General features: G+C 37.5%; 1 long non-coding RNA gene across 2 annotated transcripts; it reads right to left on the reverse strand.

Annotated features, from left to right (window-relative positions):
• On the reverse strand, positions 1–26,094 carry LOC148219785 (uncharacterized). Of its 2 annotated transcripts, XR_015799462.1 has the most exons (5): positions 26,011–26,094; positions 12,845–13,088; positions 8,708–8,747; positions 7,194–7,379; positions 1–1,061 (listed from the first exon to the last, which is right to left on the reverse strand). It is a non-coding gene; the product is annotated as an uncharacterized LOC148219785 (long non-coding RNA). The 2 variants fall into 2 exon arrangements; XR_015799464.1 differs by lacking the exons at positions 1–1,061; positions 26,011–26,094 and adding an exon at positions 19,086–19,256 and having other exon boundaries at positions 6,949–7,379; positions 8,708–8,811.
• Between the last annotated feature and the right edge of the window lie 964 nt (positions 26,095–27,058).

Raw genomic sequence — 27,058 nt, forward strand, 5'->3', positions numbered from 1 at the left:
GACAATGAAAAATGCCTGACCTTTATTATACTTGCAAAAATCAGGAGGAAAACCAGACTGGTTTATGATAAATAGAGCCAAAACGTACAAACAGAGTGAGGGGTGCAAAGCTACCAGTAATAAGTGATAAATCCAAAGCCCTAAACCAGCAAGAACTAATCTCAAAGTTTAAAATGTGCGTAAAGGACTAAGACACATACTCTAAAAACAAAGTTAAAAAGTTCAAGTGCAATGAAAAGTTTAGGAGGCTTCATCAAAAACCCCCAACGACCCCTAAATTGAAAACGTGCAAGCGCAAAAAGACTTTTAGTTCATTTTAATACAAAGCAAAAGTGGGCAAAACTAGGCGAGGCTAAGACGTGAATATGTATTAGGGGTATTGTGTAATCCTAGGCTTTTAGGGAATAAATAGAGCAGTAGTTTGAAGTTTCAGTGTGCATGCTTTAAAAAAAATTATCCCCGTGCATCTCAGTGCTAAATAAATACATACATACATTATAACTCTTATTTCTTAAGAGTCATAAAGTCTTTTCCGCGTATCAGTATAGACCTGGCATATTAGTAACTCTTTTTCCCTTTTCTGGGCAATTCCTCTGCATGGTCGTGCCTCCCCTCCACCAAAGCTGATCTTGCTACCTCTGCAACATAGTTAATTTCCTGGATGAATTCTGTAAAAATTTATGCGTGTGCTCCCTCCACCCACCCCTAGAGGCACGTGTGAATTATACCTTTTCCTGCTTTAGGACAAATTTGGGAGGAAACCTCTGAATGAGGTCTCTCCAGGGAAAAAAAAAAAAGAGAAAAAAAAATTGGAGAGAAGTGAAAAAAAAAAGAAAACTGTTTATTCAACAGGCAACACACCTCTCAGCACAAAATTAACAATATCAAACAGCAAAAGCTCTCGCCGTTCCGAAATCTGAATCTGGCAGATTCAGAAGAGTTCTTTCCTTGGGCTGCCCGGCTCACTCAGTCTGTTCTCAGTCCCTCCTGTGCTGGTGGGCCACAGGTGTGAGCTCCCAGTGCTCTTCTGGATTTTCAGTCCAGAGCAGGTTCAAACAGTTCTAGGAAAACAGAAAAAGGAAAAAAGACAATCCAGGGGGCTTCTCTGTCTCAGCTAGCCAGAAAACTAACCAAGAGCAAAGGAGAGCTCTCTGCTGCTGTCCACCGCAGACAACACAGTCTGTGAGCAGGAATGCGGGGGAGCCCGTGCAGTCTCTGATAACAAACTCTGCACTTCTTCTTCCCCCGCCCTTCACTCCTGGAGCCAGTCTTAAAGTTGCAGAATTTAATATTCAACACCAACAGAGCAGACGATTTGGGGATATAGGATTCATACAGTCACCCCAAGACATACCTCTAATACTGTGTTAGCACACACAGTGACATTCAACATGCTAGAATGGGCAAAGAGTTTGTAGCAAAGTCCACGTTTCTAAAACGCTCCAGATAGTCTAAAAAGGGAGAGGTAAACAAATGGAATTTAAAAAAAATTATGAAGCAAAAAGGCTAATAGAAGATGTGCTGTGTTTACCAGGGTTGGTTCTACTGTTCTGTTTCGTGGCATGTTAAATTTAGCAACTACTTATAAGTAACTAAAGAAACCTGTTTTGATGGAGGAATTGCAAATACTCGCATGAACATAATATTCAAATGTTTCTTCTCTGGATTAATGTGTTATTTTCTGTAGTCTATAAAGAAATACTTGATGCACAAAGAGAATAAAAATTTGCAATAACATGGAAAATTTGGGAAGTTTGCCCCATGGTCATCGTAAGAGTACCTGATGGCCCCATGTAACCACACATCAGCGTGTATGTTTGTGTCAATGCATACAGAACAAAAGAATCATCTGTAACTGGGGGATTATCTTTGTACACATGGGTCCAAAAATCATGTCATGGTCTGTTGATTTGCAATATCATACATGTCACATTGTCTTGACTAGACACAGCCTGGTTTTTGGCAGCAAGGGAGGGCCACAGAGGTGCCTTCTGTGAGAAGCTGCTATGAGCTTCCACCGTGTCTGACAAAGCCAATCTCTGATGGGTCTGAAAATCGACACGCTACTGAGCGAATTAGAGACCTTGGTAACACCTCTGTGATGACATATTCAAGAAGAAAATCAAAACAGTGCAAGGGATAGGAAAAGTGCTTACGCTGGAGCAGGTGAAAAAGAAAAGAAGAAAGCTGTGGTCTAGCGGGAGACCTGAATAGAAAGGGCCCCTGCTTCCATAGATAGTGAGAGAGGGTCCTTGCTTCCAAACTAGAGGAGCCTATCCTTAAAAGACTGTGCCCCATGGATGAGTGACCCATGGCACAACAGTTTTGGGATGACTGTTTGCCCATGGGAGGGACCCGACAGCACAGCAGAGAAAAGACTCCTTTCCTTGAGAGAACAAAAGAAGATCTTGAGTGATGAACTAGCCAAAACACCATTGCCCTGTCTCCATGTGCTGTTGGTGGGAACGAGGGAGGCACTGGGAGGGGAAAAAAGGCGTTTTAAAGGCCTCTTTTACTTTTCATGTCAGAGGAGGACAATGTTAATAATACATTTACCTTATACCTTTAAAATTTGAACCTGTTTTGCCCTTAGAGCATTTTTCTCTCAGTCCTTAACTTATGAGCCCTTAGTTAATTTGTTTATTTCCTCTCCTCTCTACAACTATAGCAGAAGAGGGTAAGTGAACAACTTTCATGGGTGCCTGGCATTTGGCCAATATCAAACCGTGACACACACCTACAGGCATTTTTTCCTCTAAACCACCTGTTCCCCAGTAACCTATGTCTCACCCATGGCATAGCCTAGGGCATGAGCCAGGCATTGAAGTGTATTGCTTTTCTTTTCTTGTTCCCTAGTACTGGACCTTCTTAACATTATCTTAGCAGAGATAGAGGGCTAGAAGCCCTTTCAAAAGCTGTATGTTCTACAGGCATGCAGCTTATGCTGTGTTTTACTGTCTACTAAAAACTCTATTCATATCATCTGGCTTTGCCAGCTTGTGGCTGACTCCTTCCCCTGCCTTTCTCCCTGCCAGTGTTTACGGGCTGTCTTGAGAGAAAGTCCTTCCTGAAGAAGAAAGAGAATTGCTAGATTTTTTGTTCTGAAGTACAACTACTACACTTGACCTTTGTCACAAGCTCATGCATGGTCTCACATTGCTTCTACCTTTCTTTGTTAACCTTTCTCTTCACCAGCTCTATATCAGTATGTGCCTACTGAAAAACGGGTACAAAATGCAGTTTAGTGAGTGTGGAGGGGGCATGGCTTTGAGGAGGGACACTGGACGTAGTGCTGACCTTTAAAATCTGTGTGAATTTGGTCAATAATTATGTTTACATTAAAAAAAATTGTATCAGTATCCCATGGCTTTTTGTCTGAGGCAAAAAAGCTGAATTCCCCAACTGGAGGGTGGAGGGGAGAGCAGGAGCCAGAGGCAAACTCCACTTTCTGAACCAAAGGAGTAGTGATCAGCATGGAGCTTGGCTCAGACTTCTGAACCAGTTCCTCCTGTGTTTCTGGCACCAATAATCTAAAATTATTCTATCTTCCAGAGTCACAAGCAGCCATGACACCGGCACAGCTGCTACATAGAGCAAAAATGGGAGGCACTAATGGGCTGAAAATTTCCACTTTCCAAGCATGTTTTTGTAAGCCAACCTGATGCATGTCTGACTGCAAAAATTTTTTGTACATTTCACTAGTGATTTCAACAGCATGATGATTGCAGAGAAAGCTAAGTTGATGGCAGGAATTGAGTGTGGGACAAAGATGTGTATTTATTTAAGAGAGAACACTTGGCAGAACATAAAGGTGTACAAAGGGAGAAGGTGAAAGACGAGAAGACTTAAGGCTGTAAGAAAACTGTTTCTCCTTTTCCAGAAGCCCTTGGATGCCATAATTTGTGGCTGTTTATTTTTTCTCTCAGCTAACTGAAGACCCCACAGATGGACGCTGAGCTGTTCATAGCCCTGAAGCAGAGCCCAAGCCCTCTGGAGATCCTCACCCTGAACTGTAAAACTGCAGCTGTGGAGCAGTTGCCCTGTGAGGAGCACAGCTAATAACAGCCAGTTTTATATGGTGCAATGTGCTACATCTCCTTCACATCACATCACATCACATCACATCACATCACATCACATCACATCACATCACATCACATCACATCACAATCACATCACATCCTCTTCCAGGAAGGGAAACCCTTAGCTCTGATGGAAGGCCTGCTCTCATCTTGGGCAGAGGTCAGTGCATTACATTCACAACTGCAAGTGATGGCTGGGGCCCCTCTCTGCAGCCTCACTGTCAGCCTCCTTCCTCTGCCTGTGTGAAACACATCTCTGAACTTTGCTGCACTGACTCAGATTTCATAACAGATTATTAAGCAATGGGAAAAGAGAGAGACTAACACCATCGTTACAGTTGAAACAGTATGGTTTCAGTTCAGTTTTGTGAGGGAAACTAGGCTGTGTATACAGAAGCAGTGCCTGCGTAGCTAAAATGAGGCTGTGGAAGGAGAGGTCAGAGAGCTGCGGTGTCCCTGTGAGGCTTTCCATTGCTGTGCAGACATGGCCTCCTGTGATCATGACAGAATGTAATTCTTCATCTCCACTACCATTTTCACCATGTCTTTTGTCAAGTAGTTTTGCTTCCAGTAACATTCAGGTTAATTTTCCTCTGGTTAAAATATCAATGAGCACCTAACACTTGTCATCATTGGATTCTTGTATTGGGTTACTTCACACACTCTTCAAATGAGTAAAAAAAATGCTATGCCTGATTAGCTGATAGAGGTCTATAAATTCACTTGACGTGACAGAGGTCTGTAATCTTTTTAATGTTATATGAGATATTCCTATTTAATCCTCAGTTACAAAAATGAGAGAAGCAAGGCAACCACTGACTACTCTAGACTAATTTTATTCTCAAAAATGAAGTCTTGTCCTGTCTCTCTCACATCTCTTCAGGAGGTTTTGAGTCATCCCTCCGTTTTGGCAGACTTTCCTTACTTTCCTTTCTTTATGCTTACCTGCCTCACACACTCTTAGTCTGTAATATTGCATTGATTGTCTCATTGTCTGTTTTCTCTTTCTCAGGGATATTCCCAACAATACATTTGATTTTTCAACTCTTAAAATCCCACACATTCATCGCAACATTATTTTCTGTGACTTTGGCAAGCAGGAGTTTACATCGGCCCTTTCCATTCCTGCTTTGCTGCTGCAAAATATGACTTTCTCATATTTCATCTTAGATGATTTCAGGCTTGGTAATGCCATACCACTTCTTTCTTTCCCTGTCTTACCAAATATAGGTGACTTCTTGTCACCATCAAGGTTTTTCACATAGCAGTCTCTACTTCTCTCTTATCGAGATGGTGATTGATACTGCAGAGTAGTTCACAGTACCAGAATTTCCTCCACCTCATTTTCACGTGAACGTCTTTGAACTTTCTCTCTGGTTGCTCCCTACACTCAGAGGAGAACAGATCACATTAGTAAGGCTTGCTATCAGCTGGCTCACATTAGGATCATGACAGATGGATCTGTGTTACTGTCTTATTGTGCTCTATCAGGTCTCAAAAAGGCTGTTATTTCACTTCATGTTTGTACAGAGCTCTTAGACTTCCCAACAATACTAATGTGGCTCAAAATAGAAGGAATTATGTGTCCTGAAACCACTGGTGCTCACAAACACTGGTGGACTCATGTTTACTGTGGGAAGAACAAAACTGAGCATTTTCACCTCTGGGTATGAATTATTATCTCATGAATTCAGGTCTGCATTGACACAGCACATTACTCAAATCATTAACCTTCAAGTCCTAAGGTGCTTTACACAGGCTTAAAGCTGAGTGTCTTTTTAAAAGGTTTCAGGAATGTGCCTATGATCTGTAAAATTGTCGTTTTACTTCAGTCTTCATGAAACTGTGCACGTAGAAAAAACCCCTCTCACATTTTTGATTTAATTCCAACAGTAGACGATTTCTTTTCAAATATTATTGCAAAGGTTAAAGTAGCCCTTAGGACCAGTGCAAACTGAACGAAGAGAATATGTGAAAAGAAAGCAAGTTACAAGTGTCAACAAGAGGAAAGAAAGGCTTTTTTTTCATATGGTTGAGTTTTTACATAGATTTGTTTTAATAAAAGCCTTTATATGCATGTTGTCTCTTCACTGGGGAAAAAAAGACATGAGGACTCCTCGTGATGTAAGCTGGGGGTGGGGAGAGTTATGAATAAAAAGACTGAATCTGCCCTACAGAAGTCATTTTACTTCTCTAGCCTCTCCCATCAGAAAAAAGTTGACACTTCTGAGGCATTATGGTCAAGAAAGAACGAGCTGCTGCAGGAGCACCAGCTAGTATTACTGTTAGGAAGTTTCTGATGGATCAGAACCTCTAAGAGAAAAAAAATGATGCATCTACCACCATTATATTCCTGACAAAGCTGTGATTTCATGGACAGCCCTGGGAGAGGAAAGAGAGACTACCAGATAACTGGAAAAGAGAGTAAAGAAAATAAGGAAAAACAAAGCATGTGTACTTTTTGCATGTCCTGCCATTGAAACACTAGGCAGCAAACTCCAAACAATCTCTTGGACATTCCAAAAACATCATGTCAGCTTTTCCGTCTCCCACCACATGATGCCTCTTACTCCTAAGTGGTGTCTGTCCTCCTCCATAATGCATCAGAAATTCATAATCCATAATTTATAATCACCATTGTTACAATTTTTGTTGATGTTGCTCTATAGTATTAGATCAGTTCGGTCAGATGCAGACAGTGAGGTCAGCATAAAGCATTCAAAACATGAGAGATCCATTTTGCTATGTGTGAAGAGGTTGGTTATTATATCACTTTTAAATTTATAGGTTCAGTTCATCTTAAGCTAAATATCTAGTTATTTAGCAGCTGTTATGAGTCAGCCAGAGAGAGGATTACTTAAAAAAATGTTGCAACAAATGCTTTAATCTTGAGCTACAATAGAAGAACAAGTCTGGTCAGGTCACGTCTATTAAAGGTTGTGTTCCAATAGTACTTTGGAGTTTATCACTGTTCATACAAAACAAGAGATGGTTTGATATTATTAATCTTGCCACCTTCATATTAACCCCAGAAATTTCAGAGATAGTTGGGAAAGATTTTTTTCAGTGCGTAGCACCATACTTAAGCACTTTCAGATAAGAAAATTTTACCAATGGATCCTTAAGTGGTTTATCCCATGCAGAGGCCATGTATACTTATCATTCTGTCGTGACTCAAAGTTCTTGGGATTTTCCATGATGGTAGTATGTTTTTATGTCTTCATGTTGCTTCTCTTGTAAAAGTAATGGAGACATTGAGATACGAAGTCAGCACATTTTTGTCTGTGTCCTGTACATCTAGCAGAGAAACATAAAGAGAATGCAAAGCTGTAAAGCAGTCAGAATATCTGCTGGAACATATTCCAGTTTAATGGGTTTCTAGTCTAATACACTGTCCCAGGATATGTTTAATTCAGTTTGACAATCACATGTGTAGACTGCCAGAACAGGTACGGAGGAGAAGCATATCCAGGCATTGTTATCTGATTACTCCCAACTTTCAGGGAGTCACTGATGCCACCAAGACATATTAGAGCAGTTAGAGAAGAGCAGCCACAGTATACAAAAACACAGGTACAAAAATGGTGATTTTAACTACTCTCCAGACAAGGATTAATAACACTGGCCGAGCAAAGTTGTGACGGGTAGGTGCTAAATGTCTCTGAGTTATAGGGCAGCATGTGAAATTCAGCATTGCCTCCTAACTGCTGCAAGGTTGAAGATCTGTCCACCTTGAATATCTGCAGCCCATGGCAGTATTGTCGCTGGAAAACCTTTCTGAAAACTAGAAAATCCACAGTACCCTCCTCACGTGAAATTGAAGTCTCGCTGCTAGGAAATGGTTAACTCACTGCTACCAACTGGAACTAAATAACTACAGCTGAAATGTTAGTCACATTTCTAAGGATATGCTAATCTCAAACTGTGGCTACCTAAGCAATTTCTGAAAATAATAGAGTGTACAAGTAGTCAGTCAGAAACCAGAAAAAGTAAGTGTTAACACAAGGTACTAAAACTCTCTGGGAAAGCACAGAAACTGCAGTCTCTGTGCCACTTGTTCTTAGCTTTTCCATTTGCCAACTGGGAAACAGGATGGTAGGAACAAGCAGCTAGGAAAATTGCATTTGGGCATTTTGCAAAATATTTCTGTAATAAAGATTCAACTTTAGTTAAATGTGAGTCCAACTGATTTTTTTCCCCTCTTCTTGTTAATATCCCAGTGGTGTCATAAAGATAAGTCACATTAGATTTGTCAGATTTCTGTAATGACAATAATGCTAGAAACATGAAAAAAACACAAAGCAAAACAGGCAAACAGAAAAGCAGTGAATTGACCACAGGAAACTTATACTCTAAGCAAGAAATCTAAGTCTGTTCTTGAGTAAACTAGAAATCCTTCGTTAATAAGCCAGAAATTTTAAGTATACCCCTTAAAATCTGTTTAAAAAATAAGATTATGTGATTTTTTTCTGGAAAGGATGATTTCTAGTTTATAATTTTCCTTATCATTAACAATTATACACTGCACTCAGCCTTTCTGCAGTTTTGAAGGATAAATTCTATCCATCTATAAAGAGATGTTAAATACATTCCGTATTTTTTAACAAATCAAGTTATCATCTAACCTTTTGATGACGGAGTTTCTCTAAGATAGACTGTAGCCACCTCCATTCACAGCAGCATGAAATGCAAAATAATATTTAATTCTTGGCATGATTGCAGAAAATATCTGCATCAGGAAGAAAGAATGAAAACATTTAAACTGAGTATTCATTAATTTTTAAGACACTATTTTGCACATAAAAACAAAGAGAAAGGAGGAGGAAAACAACATTTAAGTAGTTGTTCAAAATTGCAGAAATGCACCCTTCATGTAGAATATGTATTTCTGTCCTTCCATGAACAGGGACAGAAATGAGAGTACAGTTAAGTACTTTGCAGTACTTAAACTGAAGACCAGCCTATTCCTGAAAGATTCTCCCAACTTTAAGCACACCCAATCTCGATATACTCCAAATTGTAAATCTTACCTACTTTTAGTCCATTGCTTTTTTAAAAGTACAGAAAAAGATTTTATCAATAACTTAAATGAGAAGATAGTTTAAGAAAGTAATAAAAAGGAGATACATCCTCAATTCTCATGGAAATTTCCATGATTTCTGCAAGAAGAGCAAAACACCAAGCAATTACATGTCTGAAGCATTGATTTGGACCATGATTTAATTAGCAAATTACACCTTTGTAGAACTTTTCGCAGAATGATAGAGGAAAAGAAAGTAGGTCTTCAATTCGTCATTCTTAATTATCTCTCTATCAGAATTGTTATTTAATGAATGTCTCTGATTAAGTTTGTTTCATTAAATTATGAGATCTGAATCATACTATAAGACCTGTATAGACTTATGAATTTTAAGAGGCAAGGAAGCTAGTCCAGTATGTGTCAGCTTGACATCTAAATTATTAATATTTTTTCTAATGTGCTTATGAGTTGCTGGTTTGCTACTTGAATAAGAACTGTACAATTGTATGGCTGCTCTCGTCTTTGACTTTAGCCTGGAATTATGAAAAAACAATTATTCATAGGACCCTAATTTTTAATCACTTAGGTTTACTAACAACCCTTAAGACCAAGTGATTTTCACAAAGAAGGGTTTGGAATATTTACTTTGTTTTGATTCACATAGTGTTTAGGGTGGTTTTTTTCTTTTTTTTGGGGGGGGGGGTGTTGCTTGTTTTGGTTTGATTTGCTTTTGATTTCATCTATTTTGAATGAAGTTGCAAGTTATAGGAAAACAGAAGAATAGATTAAAATAGTATGGTATGAACTTTTATTATTGTGATGGTCATAGTAAGAGAAAGATGGTGGTTTGGCCTTTCATTGGTAGAGTAGTTCTGGCAATCTAATCTTTATCTCATTGGAATTCTAGCCACAGTCATATTTCTTTATCTTCCCAATAAGTATTTAGACATTTTAAAAGTTCTTTAACCTTCGGCAATTTATGTCCAAGAAATTAGATGAAAAATGTTGCTACGTAGAAAATTAATGATTTTTATCACTGTAAGGCTAAGGATAAAAATCTTAAAGCCAAGGCATTCACAATATATGTGTATCTTGAACAATGTTTAACAAAGCCCTTGATTCGTTATCATCTTGATAGTTGTTTCAATGTTGATGCTCTTAATTTCCTTTGTTTCATCAATTCAAGTACTTCTACTGTAATCCAATGTACCAATAGGTAGGGGTAAAGGAAGGAGTTCTTACTGATGAAGTTATTAAGAGAATTTTGCTTTTTGTTTCTTGAAGAGAGTTAAATTTGGCTTTCATATTGTTCTTTTTCTGCAATAGATGTTTCTTAGAATCACTACAATTTACATATTATATTATTAGCATTACTAAAATAACTAGGATTTACTAGAATTCCTAGGAGTAACAAAATAAAGATGTTACAGTGAAAAGGAAATTTGCTTCATTGCAAGTTACCAGAGAAAATTCTTTTCCAGTTGAAATTACTAGCTTAATCCCACTAATATTTATAGAGACATTTTAATGGCTGGTAGAGTGTTTTCTATTCCACCTTGAAAATAGGCTGGTTCTGGCCTAAATTATATTCACAAAAGGTTTCATGACATATTTTTATGTTATATAAGCCATTTCAATTTCCTATTTATGATTTATAGTGGTTGCATGTTTTCCCTCCTCAGTTTAAGAGAAAAAACACAGAAATTCATGTCTAGTTCTAGACAGAATCAATAATAAAATCAATAAGAAACAATTAAAGTTTAATGTCGATTCTCCTAAAGATTAATCCATCAGGAGATTACAATTTTAAAGAAATCTGTTTCACAAAATTGGTGAAACTAAAAATTTCTTCAGAATTATACTTCCCCACACAAACGGTTTGCTGTATTCTCAGATACATAAACTCCATAGTTTGCAGCAATGACATGCTACACTAAAAACTCATCATGAGTTTTATCCGTCCCTCATGTATCAGCTTAAGGGGAATTAGCTGCAGTCCTGCAGCACCTCGACACCTCAGTGTCGACCAAACTCCCCACTTCCGGGCACAGCTGGAGAGGGGCCATGCCAGCCTTTGCAGACCAGGCTCACATTAATCCTCAGGAAGTGGGAGCAGCAAAAGAAGCAATTTGATTATCCTGGTTTCCTATAAGAAACCAGCAATCCAGGAAAATAAGGAAAATTGGATGAGAGGTCCTTGGTAGAGAGGGGATCTGAACTGGGATTGTGGAACTTTGGCTAGTGTTGGGGTACAACTGTGCTGATCTCTTTTTTATTCCTAAATAAAAGTATCTGCCTCATTATGACGGTGAAATCTGTGCTGGACTGTAGGGTTTGCAGTACCGCATGAGGAAAAGCTTTCCTTTTGCTAAACAGGAATTTAAACCTTCTGGGTAATGTCTCCCAAACTACTCAGAACAGGCAGGGAATTTCCCCCAGTTTTCACCATGGTTTTATTACTGTAGCTCCACAACATGGAGCTCAATGACCTAAAAGCATGTTAATGCTGCTGCAGGACACATTAAAGTCATACAACAGCATTTTCCCTGAGTGGGTGTATTCAGCTTGTTTAATAAAGATTATGAGTGACTGCACCCTTTTTTTGGCTATGACACAACTGAAGGATAGAGAAATTTAATAGCATATTAGTCATCTGCCCAGAGGTAAAGTATTTCATAATGAACTGAAAAGCCAAAAAATTGTGTCTATGTGTGTGTTTTAATATTACTCTGTTCATACTAATGAAATTTATGCAAAGCACCACAAAAACTGATGAGTGTACATCTATAATGTGACTGAAAGACACTGCAGGTTGCATTAGGGTGAGGTGTTAAATTATTTATTACATGTCAAGTTTGTTTTTTTCTTTTAATTGTTTTCCTGGTATTTTGAAATTATTTCTTCTGTTTAGTATGAAATTATTAGCATAAAGATCAAGAAAAGAAACACATTTTTGTTTGTGCTGCATGCGTGCCTTGCACAATGAAGATGGCAAAGGCAGCAATGTCCCAAAACATCTGCAGGCAGAAAATTTTGCACTTTTTTCATCTTTTAAAAAACATAAGCAAGTTAGATGTGTGTACAAGTGAGGGGGAAGCAGGGAAGGACATGGTGACTCAGAGGACTGGCAGTGGAATAAAGAGTGTATGGAAAAAGAGTTTTGCTTGCAGGCGTAAGGATAAGTGCTGGCACGGCTGAACTGCTTGCTCACCTTTGGAGCCCAGAGCCCTGAGGTTTGCCCCATGTGCCTTACAGGTGTTGGGTTTGGCTATGTGTGATGTGGGGACACCAGGATGACTGCTGAGCCTGCCCTTATTCTTGCCCACGGACCACCAAGGTGACATTGCTGGTGAGCACCAGAAACTTGGGTTTCCCAGCTTCTTAGACTTAGCACAGCTGTCTACATTTCTGTGCTGTCAGTCTGGTGCCAAGGAGGAATGGGTACATGCCTTTTACATCAATCTGGGGCTGGAAATCAGCTGAGGGTCCAAAAAGCTGAGAGTAGCCAGTAGATCTGCAATCCTGGCTCCTTCACATGAGAGGAAGTTCTCCCTTTCTACCTAAGTGTATGTGATACCAGTGCTCCTCAAAATCCTCCAAAGAGCAGATCTTGGGAGCCCCATCTGCCTAGTGAGCCTCTAATTCTTCCTATGGAAACAGCTGCTCATTTGGGTTTTTTTCTGGGGGAATAAGGGGTGGCTCCCTTCAGCTGGAATGCCTCCCCCACTGGAGGATTACTCACAGTGTCTGGGTGCCAGCCAGGAACTGGATGGCAGGGTGATGCCTCACAGGTCTAGGTCTCCTCCTGCAAGTACAGATCTGTGAAAGCTGGCACGTTCCCTTCTCTTGTGAACAGCAATATCCAAGCTGGGCGGCCAAGCATGCTGGAGAATATCCACCACTTCACCTGGCCTTCAGCTGAGGCCATCTGATACATGGTCAGGGACAAGCTCACAGGATGCCACCATGATGTAGCCATTAGTTGCCTGTGACCAGGGAGAGAAAAAAAGAGAAAAGACAAAAAATCATAATTTCATGGTTTTAACTGGCAGTTTTAAAAAACTTCTTGTGAGTGCCTTGGGAACTAGACAATAAATTGATGTCTTTGGATTTAATTTTCTGGATTTCTATTGAATAGTTTTTAATAAGATTTTTACCAGTAGGTGTGTTGTTGCATGAGAACCTAGTGCCTATTGAGTATTTTAAAACCTACGGTGATTATCAAGTTTTTCTCCAACCACCTTTCAATCAGTGAAAATTTTATTCTTGTTATCAGCGTGCACCGAAGAAGAGGTTAAGAAAGCCCAGAAGAGCCTCTTGCTCATATTAGAGCACAATGCTTTGATGAGCAGCTGCAAATTATTTAAAGGAAAGAGCAGTAAAAGCTACAGACCCAAATAAATGGGCAAGTGCTGCAGGCAGCTTAGCTTAGAGCAAAGGTGTGCTTAAATGTATTATTAGACTGAGGTATTACATTGCAAATTATCTCCCTACTACCAAAATCAAGATTCCTAAATCAACTCACATATGTTTGCTGTCTTAACCCAGCTGCTACTGTGATTCATTAAAATTAATGTATAGAAATTAAGTATAAAATATAGATAATATAAATATATTTATGTCTTTAATCAATTTAATAAAATGAATAATATACAAACAAAAATACCCTTCCTCTCAGTCACCACCACCATACAGTGGAGCTATCTATTTTTTAATTGTTCAGAATGCACAGTTTGGTAGAACCATGCTTGATAAACTCCAAAAGCTGATTCCGATTTTTTTTTAATCAGTTTTCCTCATCTTTATTTTCTTATGAGTCATGCTTAACATTAATGACTCTGTAAGTTTGAATGCAAAGATTTTGTTTTCTTCAGGTTTTGAGGTACGCAGAAAATCTGCAAAGATGGTCGTCTTAGTCCTGAAAAAGTCTTATGCATGAAATTTTAGAGTACATGAATTTTTTTCTTTTCCTAGTGAGGGCAAAGCATATTCACTCTTGAAGGAGAAGACAGAATTCTTTGGCTTGTTGAAAATCCCCTTTCTGGCTGCATGTCTGGGCAAATGAATACTATAAATTGCTCTTTCCAGAAACCAGTGCAAAACCCTGAAACAGTATAAGAAATGTATTTATTTTCATAATAGCATTGTAGTTATGGATTTCTAATGCAGTTGTTGCTGTTTTAGAACGAGTACATTTTGCCTATCTGTAAGGAGGTTTGCTTTTCTGATTTTTAATTACAGTTTGTAGAAACAGCCTCAAAACCAGATCTGTGCAGCATCAAAGCATCATGCTACAAAGGGCCTGAGCTTATGATGTATTGACTAACATCAGAAACAAACCCTTCTGAATTCAAACAGAATTGATATTTGCCTATACTTCTGTTACTGCTTACTAATAAACATTGTTTAAAATTTTTGCACTCCTACTTACATAACCTGCTTTCATGTCATATTATTGATTGTTTTGCAAAATCTCTCAGTTGATTTGGCTGGCAGGATGTTAGTTAGAAACTCAGAGATAAAGTACAATCCTCTAAGTGTTTTTCTTCAGAAATAAAAGAGTTATTTTCTTTATATTGCCTTAAACAGAAGTGTGATATCTGGGGCTCAGACTTCACATGTCAAAACTCATCTTTTCCATAATGTTCCTCCTGATTTATGGTTTTAAGAATGACTAAAAAAAAAGCACTTTCTTTTCCCCCCAAGCAGACATACAAATAAGTAGTTCACAATTTTTCCATCTCATTTATTGAAATTTGCTTCATGTTGGTTTTGTTCTGTCCCAAAATAGATCATGATAACAATACGGTCAATATACCCACGTTCCTTACATAAAAATTATTTCAATGTATAATAAAAATATAATAATTGGGAAAGAGAAATTTATCCATTTGTAAAGGAATTGTCAAAAGCCATATGAGATAACAACCACACATGATATATTAAGGAAAGCCTATTTCAAACTTCCACAGAAGTTCACTGAAATAATGAAAGCAGCTGGTGATGCCAGAGTGGACAATGTAAACACAGTTATGAAGTTAGGTCACAGTGTATTCACACACACAGGGTACCTAGAAAATATGAACAAGCTCCCCAATAAAGGCCAGAGATTTTGTGGAGACTTTTGTATCTCACCCCGCCAATAATTTATAAGCAGGAGGGAAGAAAAAGGCTTAAGCAAGTTATGTAACCCAGTCTAACATAGTCCCAGACATTACATACCATGACTGCTTTTATAAAGGATCCCATAGCAACTTGAATTATTTCTGAAATGTCTGTTAATAATGTCTATTATAAATTAGGTTAAATGTAATGTCAGGTTTTTTAAGCATCAGTATGCTCTTGTGAGTCATTCTTACTCATCCAAGCAACCTCTTTTTAGTGTAAAGGGATGGTAGACAGATACAGTTCAATTGTACCTCCTTTGATTTTTTTCTTTATTAAATTACTACCTTGTTTACCGTGTGCCTACTTGTTAGGTAAGAAGGAATATGTCCTAAAATGATGTAAATTAAAGCAGGAATATGAAGTTCAATTGCAGTATTACATAGCCTTACAGACGATTATGGAGATCTGTCAAACCGAAAAACAGCCAGGGATTTTTCATCAGACCTACACAAAAACACTCTCTTTCACTACAACAGAGCATGTAAAATAATAAATAGAATCATAAATATTGCAAAATAGAGAAATAAGGAAGACCTAAAATACAAATAGAAAAATATGCCAAGTATGTCTGGAAAGAAGACGAATTTATTTTTTGCCAAGCCTTTGACCTTCCCCTCAAGAGCATTCACAGGTCTGCATTGCTGTGTGTGATTCTGAATGATCTATACAGAAAAAGGAATCAAACAATGACTAACTGACCAGAAATGCAACAAAAATACTATCTAAATGAACTGCTTCAAAAACCCATTTCAGATAAGAAAAATAATCTGTTTCAGATACATTAAGTTTGTAAGACCATTGGCATAAATGGAAGAAACAGAAGAGGAACAACTGTAACACTTCAGAGGAAACACCACAATCTATTAATGGGTAAAAACCGCAGGTTTCATCCTACAGCTCTTTGGAACACAAAATGTGGACCAGAATCAGGAAAGTGTCTGGGAACAGAACTAGGCTTCCAAAGACCTGCAAGAGCATCTTAATCTTGGTACTACTTGTCCAAACCCAATAGGCTATGTTGGCTCTGAGACATGCAGAGCAGTAACTACACTAAGAGCTGTACAATAACAGCTGTACCAGACATCAGCGAGGAGGGTCCCACACAGCCACAGTCTGCCCCTGAAGATCACTCCATTCAAGCTACAGCTCCCTTTCCCCTTCTCTTTCAGTTCACTCCAGATTCTATCCACCTTTTTTAAGATTTATATGCTGCCTTCTTCTTCGCAGAGTGCCTTTCAGCACTTTTCAAGACCCGAGAACTAGGGAAAGACAGCAAGTAAATCTAATCTTTCCAACGTTACAATATGGGAAGACTCAAAAATGACAAAAAATGGTTCTGCAGCCCACAAAGTCTCACTTCAAGGAAAAGAATCTGGTTTCAGATTTTTAGCTTTACAGTCAAGCCTTTACTTTTTTTCTGTTTTATATATGTTTATATATAAATACACGTGCTTTCATGTGCATATTTCTGTGTTTGGTACATACAGAGAAGCACAGAAACATATTGGCTTCCTCTCCTTTTCTCATTCACAAAAATGCTGATGTAATAGCTTATAAAGAAGCCTCTTACCACAAATCTGGTTTTAGTGCTTTCATTTAAATTGGTATCTAGAATGAAATACCCATACACGTGCATGCATGTGTGCATATGCTTAGATAAAGGAGAGGTAACATTCTCATCCTTGCAGCTCCCTCTTTAAAGGAAAATTGGACCTGGGAGCAATGATCAGCATACCTACTCTTTGTACAAAACATTAATATCTGTTTTGATTTTTGATGACTTATATAAGTCTAAGATGATCACATATTTTTGCTGTTCTTCTATCCATTATAATTGATAAGTATGAAAATGAAAATCCTATAAATTATTGTTACACTGCACATGTAGAAGACCTAGTTTTCAGCAATGGATATCTTCGGCCATTCAAATCCTCCCAATTTTGTTCTCAAGGTAGACAGGACGTGCAATGATGCCTAGTTTCAAAGTTATTTTTTCAGACTAATGCTTGCACTTTTAAAAACAGCAGGAGCTTCACCTTTAACAATGTAACCTGCTTCGAATTTATATGCGACATTAAAAAGAACTTTAAAAGTGCAGCTGTTTTTGCACCACACTGAGCACCTAACACAATAAAGTGGACTCTTTCAAGTTATACAAGTAAAAAAATATTATTTTGCCCTTCAGCTGATGTCTTGCCTGCCAGTATTGAGGGAAATGCTTTAATTTTCTATAATAAAAATCATCAAAACTCAAATAAATGTTCTGTTATCATTCCAAAATTAAGGCATGAATGGAAGGCCTGTGCGCCTTGTGCGTACTCTGGCATATCGCATAAGCAGTGTAAAAGCAAATACTGCAGCTGTAAACAGCATTCACACATGTTAATATTTACAGTTGGAATTAGTACATTTTTGTCATTTTTTGCATTCCAATTTGTCTGAATTATGAATATAGCATCAGATTGGTGCGAGTGGAAAATGCAGAAGTATATAAGTAACATGAACCAGCAGTTAATTTATGTCAAGGCTAATCAACTAAACTGTGATATTATTGCAGCTGTTGACTTTATAGTCTATTTTGCTGTTAACTTGAATTATCCCATCCCTTTTGGAAATACTGAGGTTTGCAGGCTCGAATTCTCTATGCAAACAACCTGCCCTTTGCAGACAACAAAGTGAAACTCTTCACCAGCACCAAGTGCATAGGTTACCTTGTAGTTAAAGGATCATTGTAAAGTAATGAGAATATTGTCAGTCTCTCTCTCTCTCTGCCCAGTTGGTTCCACTCCTCTGGGCAACAGAAGTCTCAGCAGACTGATCTAACATGTTCATATTGCAGAAGGGTTTTCATGCAGTAAGCATAACTTCTGGGGTAAGCTGTGCGTTAAGTATTTCAGTACAAGCTTTACAAAAGCATGGGCAAAGTAAACTCAGGCTGCTGAAAGATGACCAGATTTTCTCTGGGAAGAGGCAAGGGTATAGGCAGATGATTTTTTGCAACATTTTTCTTTTCTGTCCTATAATGTACAGCAATTGAAACTTCCCATCAAGTGCATCTAAATGCTACATTTCAGTCACCTGTGTATTCCTCCCAAATTTTTTTATGTTTTTGTTTTGCTTTTGTTTTTGTTTTGCTTTTGTTTTTGTTTTTTTGAGAGTATATACTTCAAAGCTCAAAGTGCACCTGGGAAGAAAGTATAAAATACCAGGAATCCAGGAGCATAATTGAAGGAAATCATATAAGGATTACAGTGTACAGTAATCTGAAAATAAGCCAGCAGGTCAAAACTTTGGACAACAAGCAGATGACCAAATTCTAATGTAAAATAAAACAATAAAAAAAATCCTCTCTGAATTGCTGTCAGTGGTGAAACTAATGAAATATTAACTTGTATTTAGCCCTCTTTGAAATCAATACCTGCAGCTATTTCTTCCTAAACATCAGCTTCCCCCAAAAATATTTGTGCTATACTGTCATGCTTGTCTAATCCTTCTCTTTCTGCTCCCTTTTTTATCCCACATGGCACAGGAAGAGGAAGTCAGATGTGGATTGCAATGACAGAGTGGACAGGGCACACATGCCAACCACCTAGCCTTTCGGGTGTCTGTATCTAGGAGGGTAGCTGAGCTTTCTGTTACCTGTCCAGACACAGATTTTCACAAAATTCATAAGAAAATTCATGCATTCTTTAGTCAAATTTGTTTAAAATTGATGAATTAATATGATAAGAATTTGCTCAGAGAAAAAATGCAGATATAAAATGAGATGGAGCACAGCACAGAATCCTTAGAAAGAATGAGAAAAAGGAACCTACCCTGGGATGTTATTCAGAGGAATGGTATATCGCAGACTTGGAAGATAATTATCCTAATATTCATTACAGATTTAGTGTTGTATCCTTTCTTGAATCGGACTTTGAAAGAAAGATTAATTGCACTGCATTCCAAAAATTCGGATAGTAACAGTCTGGGAAAACAAGCCCTATAGAACAAAAAGTGAGATGAGTGGATATGTTTAATTTGGATATAAAAGTACAGACATGGGAGATGATGTAAAGGAGTGTTTAATGAAGTGATCAATTGCCTTCCATGCTGGGAAAGAAGAGATTGGCTTCATTAGCAGCAAAAAATCTGCATGAAATCAGTCAAATAAGTTTTCCAAAGCAGTGTGTGATCAGCTGCCATGAAGGCTTTTAACAGAAATTTACAGAAGCATAGTCTCTTGTAGAGACTTTCAGCTTTATGTTTCTGTCACTGTGTCTTAAACCTTTTTTTGGGGGAGATTCTGGGCACACAGTAAGGACCACTACAGTTACAGCAGCACAGCTGGGGCTCCATTTGCATAATTTGCTATACTTCTAAAAATGTTCTCCACTGATAAATCTTAGAAAAATCCATTAAAGAAAAAGTGAATCTTAATGTCAGCTTCAGTTAATTTTGGCTCAAGATCTGAATGCATGAAAAGAGTCTGCTTGTGTATTTTAACATCTAACAGGGAGAAATGCTTCTTGTTCATGCTCTCAGTTTTATCAAGCCAGTGAAACAAATTCAACTCAAAGAAAGTTAAAATTAAATATTTCAAAAGTTTTTCTGTTCTGGGTAGTCCAGTCTAAAGATTAAAACAATAAAAATTAAGCTGTATGTATGTATGTAACCAGTTCCCAACAAATATGAATAGTGAGTTTTGCTTAGTGGTTATTTTCGCCTTCAATCTCTCCCCAAGCACTTTTTAAAAAACTAGTTAATGACTGTGGAGGCACCTCTTCATTTATGGAGAAGTGATTTTATTCCATCCTTCTCTATAGGGCAAATTGGTCTCAAAAAGTTTTTTTATTTTGTATTGCTTTTTTGGATTTTTTCAGTTTTGTTTTTCACCTGGGCATAGTAAAATTTCATTCCTGAAAATCTGATCACATATGGACAATCCTTATTTACCTAAACATTTAGTAGTTTCAAGTGAGACTTTTGCATTAGTAAAATCTCATGAGCAAATAAATTCGAAGTTCAGGACCTAAAATCACATTCTGAATATAAGAGCAGGAAGGCAGATTCTTTCTTGCTTGCTGCACCGTAAAGGGGATTGTACTACAAGACACTATATAAGATTTTTAAAATGGGGAAACTGGGATGCAGCTGAGATAATTTTTAAAAATTGGATTGGAATAAAATCATATTAAATTAGCTTATAAATACATTTCTTTCATGTTAATTCATCCCTTCATTGTATACATAAATGTGTATGAAATTTGGGCGTTGGGTTTTGGAAAAAATAAAAGACCAGAATTGTACCCCCTTTTACATATACACTTCATGTTTAATAAACACATCAATTTCTTCTCCTTAATATGTTAAGTCTGACAATAGCTATTTTATGACTACAGTCCTGCAAACCAAGGTACTAATTGAATAATCATTCCAAACTTTGAAATAACAAAGAAATAAATAGGAGATCTCTCATATAAGTGCTCAGCATAAATTGTATTTAACATGGCAATTGGAAGGTGGATCAAAGAATCAACCAAAACAGTTGTGTAGTGAAGTCTGCCCACATTATTCTCTTTAATCTGTTTATTCTCTTTTATCTGTTTAATTTTCCAGGAAGAAACCTCTCTAAATGCAGTGCTTTGAAAATCTAAATAGTGGTACATCAGCCACACTGTTTGGCAGCTCTCAAGTTGTTCTGATTGATAAGGTAATGTAACCATCCTTGTTAGAGGATTTCAGGGACTAAGAGCCCTTACCACATGCATTTCTCTAAGTATACATGAGTCCAATGGAAACAGACACAATAACTCCCATGTAAAATGTGTGGATGGATCTGAGGCCAAGAATTACATCTATAAGAAAAGAAAGAGAAGCAATTCCACAGTAATGACTGGAGCACTCTCAGAGGAAGAGTAGAAGTTCCAAGGCAGCAGCAGCTTCCTGAACGTCAGCCCTGAGCTGCACCATTTAAAGTTTCCATGTTTGGTTTCAAGCTCATTGCACACAGGGTCAAAGGATGAAGAAGAACACCTATAAGATGACAGTGCAAAATTTGTCCCATCACAGCAAGCCAAGGTTATGTTTGTGACCCCAAAAACTGTTGCATTATTTGCATGTTCAAAAGAAATCAAAATCAGCAAATCTATCTCTCTGCTAAAAATTTCAGTGCCAAAAGCCATACAATTGACTCAAAGTAAAAAGCATTTCAAGTGAATCATTCATCCAGGCAAGCCCAGACAGGGCACTGTTAAGTATCAGTTGGCCATCATAATGGTTATCTCTCTTTAGGAACTTAGTGTCAACAGAACCAACATGGACCAATCTCACAGGCTGGGCCCAGACCTGTTCTCTTTCCTCTGGTAAAATTCCCACAGGTAGCAATGGAAGTTCCACCTTTAAATCTGTGCAGCTCTGCCATTTGTCTGAAGGCCAGAGCCGAGTCTTCTGTAGACAACAAATAGCTACACACATTTTGATATTTCTCTGCCTTTTGTCCCAGCTAGAGATACTCTAATGGACTGTCTGGGGCACACAGAGTAAAAGAAAAGGAAAAAAACGTGACCTCCCTCCCCTGATACAGTTTATGCACCAGTTTACCAATCCTTCCTAATTCCCCCTCTACACCCATGGTCAAGTTACTCAATAGAAGTTCTGGCCAATGTTCAACATCTGATTTCTGCCATTCCTCAATTTCAAGCGGGTAATCCCTGAAAGACATCAGGAAAAAAGCACCGATTGACTGTAATAATTGGAGGTGACAATTCTGTCACCATCAGAATGCAGATGACCTCTCTCATCTACAATAAGCCAAATGTGACACATAGCTTGAACTGGAGCTCCTTCAGTTAAGCAACACCAATTCTAGCTTATGACAATCAGATGACCAGTTATTAGCCAAATAGTTCTCCAGTAAGTCAGGATCTTTCACTAAATTCAGCGACAGGCACCCTTGAAATGGAAATCAGCTGATGATAAGTTAGTTTCATGAGCACTAGTAGAAAAACTTAACCAATAACTAAGGTATTGAAAACACCCTTAAGTGAACTGATGCTGAAGAGGAGTAATTTTATCTGTTTACATGTTTTTCTGTAGTTCCCACAACTGAATTTCTAATATCATATTCAATATAGAAAGCCAAGTATCCTCCAAGTTCAGAATGGTCCTACTACTCCAACTAGAGCTCAGAGCTTTACCTTCTAGCTCTTTTAGATGACCCACTTGGATGCAGTTGTCCTCACTGAGGGCAAGTATATCTGGTGGGACAATGCTTTGCAAATCTTCTATAAACTACACAGCGCAAGTTATAAAACTTACCCATAAACATTTCAGAGATCATCAGGTGGGGAAAAAAGCCATATGCAGCTTACAAATAGCCATTAAAAGTCTTGCAGCTTGGAACATCTTTGTTATTTCATTGGCCTAGCTATCCTGCATTTATTTTCAGCAGAATACACTGCTTTGTACTCCTAAAAATTACCATGCATTTGTTTGGGTGCCAAACCCCTTCCATTTTCCATCCCACAGATTGTTGAAGCAGATAGATGTAGCCATGGCAAAAAGCTTCCTTGGCTCTGTAAAATTATGCGGAAAATTGAGGTTTTTTTCCTTGAAGCTCTCTGCGACATTAATTTCAGGAACTGCTGTCCAAAATCAACAGAAAGAGCTCAGACTCTCATCCAATGTAATTAGTGAATAACCTATATTTTAATATTTATTTATATTTAATTTCAGTCAGAAAATAGAAGTAAAATTCATGTTGGCATTTTAAATTAACAAACAAGGAATAATTAATACAGAATATCTTCCATGCATGAAAGTAGAGTTTTATAATGAAATAGCAATGGCACCACAGGTGTGAACAAAGCCAAGCCCAGTCTTAGTTGTCACCAAGATATCAGGACTCCCTTGCTATAATCAAACAATGATAATGTTTCATTTTAGGCTTTAGATTAGCCAATATGCTGACTTCTGCAGTTATTTCCATTAGGAAGAAGAAAAAAAATAAATATACACAAAAGATTTTTTCCCCTGGAATCTAACAGAAAGAGAACAACAGCATTAAATCAATCAACAGTGTGCTTAGAGGACTCTGCACTTGAAAAGACCCTGACAATTCACTTCTCCCCATGTTACTGCAATCAGTTAATCCCCTGACACTATACAGCTTAGCTTTACTGTAACTTCCCAGCCACCACAATTCAAGACTGCATTTAATGACCCCTTCCACACAGCATTTTGGCAGAAAGGATGCCAAACATAGCTACAGGGCCAAATCACATCTCCAGCTGTCTCTAATTCACCATCTGATAGATCCTCCAGTATAACAATTCCATCCCTACCACTGCCTTTTTCTTCCACGGAACCTGGCAAAACATCACTAGGACTAACACTAGAAGTGCAGACATTCACAACAGGTTCAGGCAACTACCTTTCATAGACAGGGATGAAAAGAAAAACAATCAGGAGGTATGATATAATTACAGGGTAATAAAACCATAGACACTGTTAATACATTAATTTAACATTTGGATTTCACATCTAGGAGTACAATTCCACAGATGTCCAATTGTTACCATTTTAGGTTGGAGAAAGCAATTTTTTTAAACTGATGCCAGTGACAGAGGAGAAAAGGTATCAGAAATACCAGAAAGACAAGGAAAGCTTGTCTGAGTTACACAGTAAGCAAAAAAGATAAAATAAAACCTCCCATTATGTCATAAAGATTTAATTTATCTAGTTATGAAAAACAGCATACTGGAGGAAAATTGTTTATATAAAAAGTAGGAAGGGTAAAATACTACTGCTACCATAAGATGTGTCCCTGACATCCAATTTTTTGATTCCTTTCTGAACATTTGTGCTGAAATTCTGAAACCCTTGAAAAATATTTTTTCTGATGAGGCCCATAAAAAGCACCATTCTCACAATTCTTGTAGCTAAAACTTTGGAATTCTCCAAGCAAATCTCCATGGATAGCAGAGGGAAGAACATTCTGGCCTTAATTTTGAAAGGAGCAAGGAAGTCGGTTAATGACAGTGTGAAGAGATGATGATTACAGGAAGGTACAGTGTGACACAGAAGATTGCAAAGGGTTGGGTGGGAGGAAACAGTGGTGAAAGGACAGAAAAGGGGGAGAGATGCTGAGTTTGTTCCAGAGAAAGACTTTAGCCCAAGAGGAAGACTACAGGAGTCAGGGACATCTATGTAATTTGGAGATGTGTCAGCTAATCAGTCACCAAACTCAGAGCAGGACCAAACTTTACAGCCAATGGAAAATTCACAGAGTTTTGCCAGTTGCTGGTTTGAACAAAGTGAAAAACATAAGCCTCTGAGAGTACCAGACATTTTTATATTCAGATTAAGACTGTGAATATTTTTTGATTTGTCTAGTTTAAGCTACCTCTTCTAGGAAGCAGCTCTGAGATTCCTTGGGAACTGGACACACGATTGTTCTTCATTTACTTTGTTTCATATTTGAAAAATACAAGGAAAAATGCTTTGAGTGAAAGAAGAAAAGCTAGTGTTTAAATTAGTGAAACACATTAGTGTTCAAATGGCTGATCCTGTGTGTTGAAGAAAAAGCTTTGTGCCTTTTTCTTGTTTCAGCAAATGCATATCTGCCATAAAGCACTCCACCCCTTATTTAAAGTGAGAGTTTCTGGATATGAAAATCACCAGACTAAAAGCCATTTATGCCACCTACAGAAGACTGAGACATTCCAACTATGCTCTATTTCACTTATCAACAATAATAACTGTAATTAACTCATGGTTCTGCTGAAGTCTCAAAAGTCTGTTGCAGTTTTAAAAAAACCAAACCAACTCCAAAAATCCAAAACTCAACCAACAAACCTCCCACAAAGTGAAATAAAGAAAAATTGATACCTGCAGAATACTGTCGGGAATCTGTATAAGCTTGTTAGGAATAATCTTGAATGTCTCATAGGTGGGAGAGAAACCTCTGAGCGACAGCAATAAGGTAAAAACGAGTAAGGTATAAATATAGCCATTAGAGCAACAAGGTTTAGCGATTACCCTGTGGGGTTTAGAGATGCAATCCCTGTTTGTCCTGAGGGAATAAATATATGCTGCTATGAATTTCACTGTATTCTCCAGGTTTATATGCTGCTTGTCTGCATAACTGTGTATACAAGTTTAGCAGATGCACTATATTTTTCGAATGATCAAATTACCCTTTGCAAATTATCTCTTTGAAAGCTCATTATTTAAAAATAAACAATCAGGCTGTCTGATCACAGGACACATTATACAACCTTTCAATGCAGGCAAAGATCTTTTCAAAAGCCATTTTACCTGCAATTTCCTTTGGAGAGAACCCAGTGCTTATTTTTCTAACAACAATGTAATGTCAGCTTTGAACAATATTTTAAAAGAATATTAAAAACTGGAAAAAAGTGAAAACAGTGGAAAAACTGCAGTTTTTACATGCTTGTTTTAAAATTTTGTCTTGTCAGCTCTTTCAAGGGTTACTATGCAAAGGATAACAGTGCCCTTTGTGAAAATGAATTCCCTGAAAAAATATTGCCACAGTTACTTATAAGGATTGTTACGATTTTTTACCACAACACCTTTAGAGAAAAGCAAACTAATTAAAAAAAAATCCATAGAGAACTAATTTCAATAATATATTCTTATAAAAATTGTCTCTATATATAAATAATATATGTATATAAAATATATACACACACATAGATACATAAATGTATATATATAAAAAGTAAACTCCAGCCTTACCTACAGTGAAAAATCTCGCAGTCATATAAGAATGAAGAGAGTTGGAGATCACAAGAGGGAAGAAGGTGAAAACAGGAAGCTAGTTCCTACTTGAAAAACCACAGCTGTGAGGAAGGCTCTAAGTTTGTCTATGAATCAGCCAAACATCTGATCTCCGGTCGTAATTAAGTGCTGGAAAATAAATTCATCTGGAATCTTTTTGTGGAATAGGAGGTAGGAATAAAATGGAAGCCACATAAAATAACAAAGCTCAGGAGCTTTTGGTAGATAACTTCTGTAAATGATTTAATAATTCCTTGGTAAAAATTAGAGGCTATGGAACACAAAGGGAAGAAAGTTAAAATTTTAACAGCAGTCACTACTTTTTGATCTCCATAAGTAAAGGGAAAATGCAGAAATACTGAAATGGTAGAATTATATTTTTTAAAACAAAAGTGCTCCAGTTGAGAATGTTTATGTGCTTTTTTACCATAGACATGATGAGCAGCTGAAGTGCAGGCTTTCTGCGATACACAGATAACATAGATGTTTCTTCACAAACTGACAAGTAATACAACAAATCAAAGCTGAGGTACTTCCGATTTTCACAAATGCAACAAAGAAGGTAAGTTCAGGCAAATCCAGTTGTGTTGCTCTTCAAGGGCTCTGTAAATAAAGTCTGATTGATGATGACTGTGACGCTTCTATGCAAAAGAAGTAGGAAATAGATATGTATTTTCCCTATTTTGTATACAATAAGTACTTATCTATTATACCTTTATCTCCTATAGTGTTCTAAATTGCTTGAAATGCTAAAATTGACTTAAAATATGAAAATTACTTATAGATCTTTAGCTATTTTAACATCTTTCCGATACATATATCAGCAAAGGTTAAAAATAATCACAGAAGGAAATAGTCCTTTTCTTGCAAGTTATTTGATTCATTCAAAGTAAACAGAAGAACCAGACCTGCACTATCCCAATGGTGTATTTTCCTCTAAAATCAAAAGCACATAGAACTGGGCTGTATTATTGGCCCACTTCAGCCTGTGTATGTTCAAATGTTG

This window comes from Sturnus vulgaris, chromosome Z (genome assembly GCF_052056855.1).
Source record: "Sturnus vulgaris isolate bStuVul1 chromosome Z, bStuVul1.hap1, whole genome shotgun sequence".
In the NCBI taxonomy this organism is placed as follows: domain Eukaryota; kingdom Metazoa; phylum Chordata; class Aves; order Passeriformes; family Sturnidae; genus Sturnus; species Sturnus vulgaris.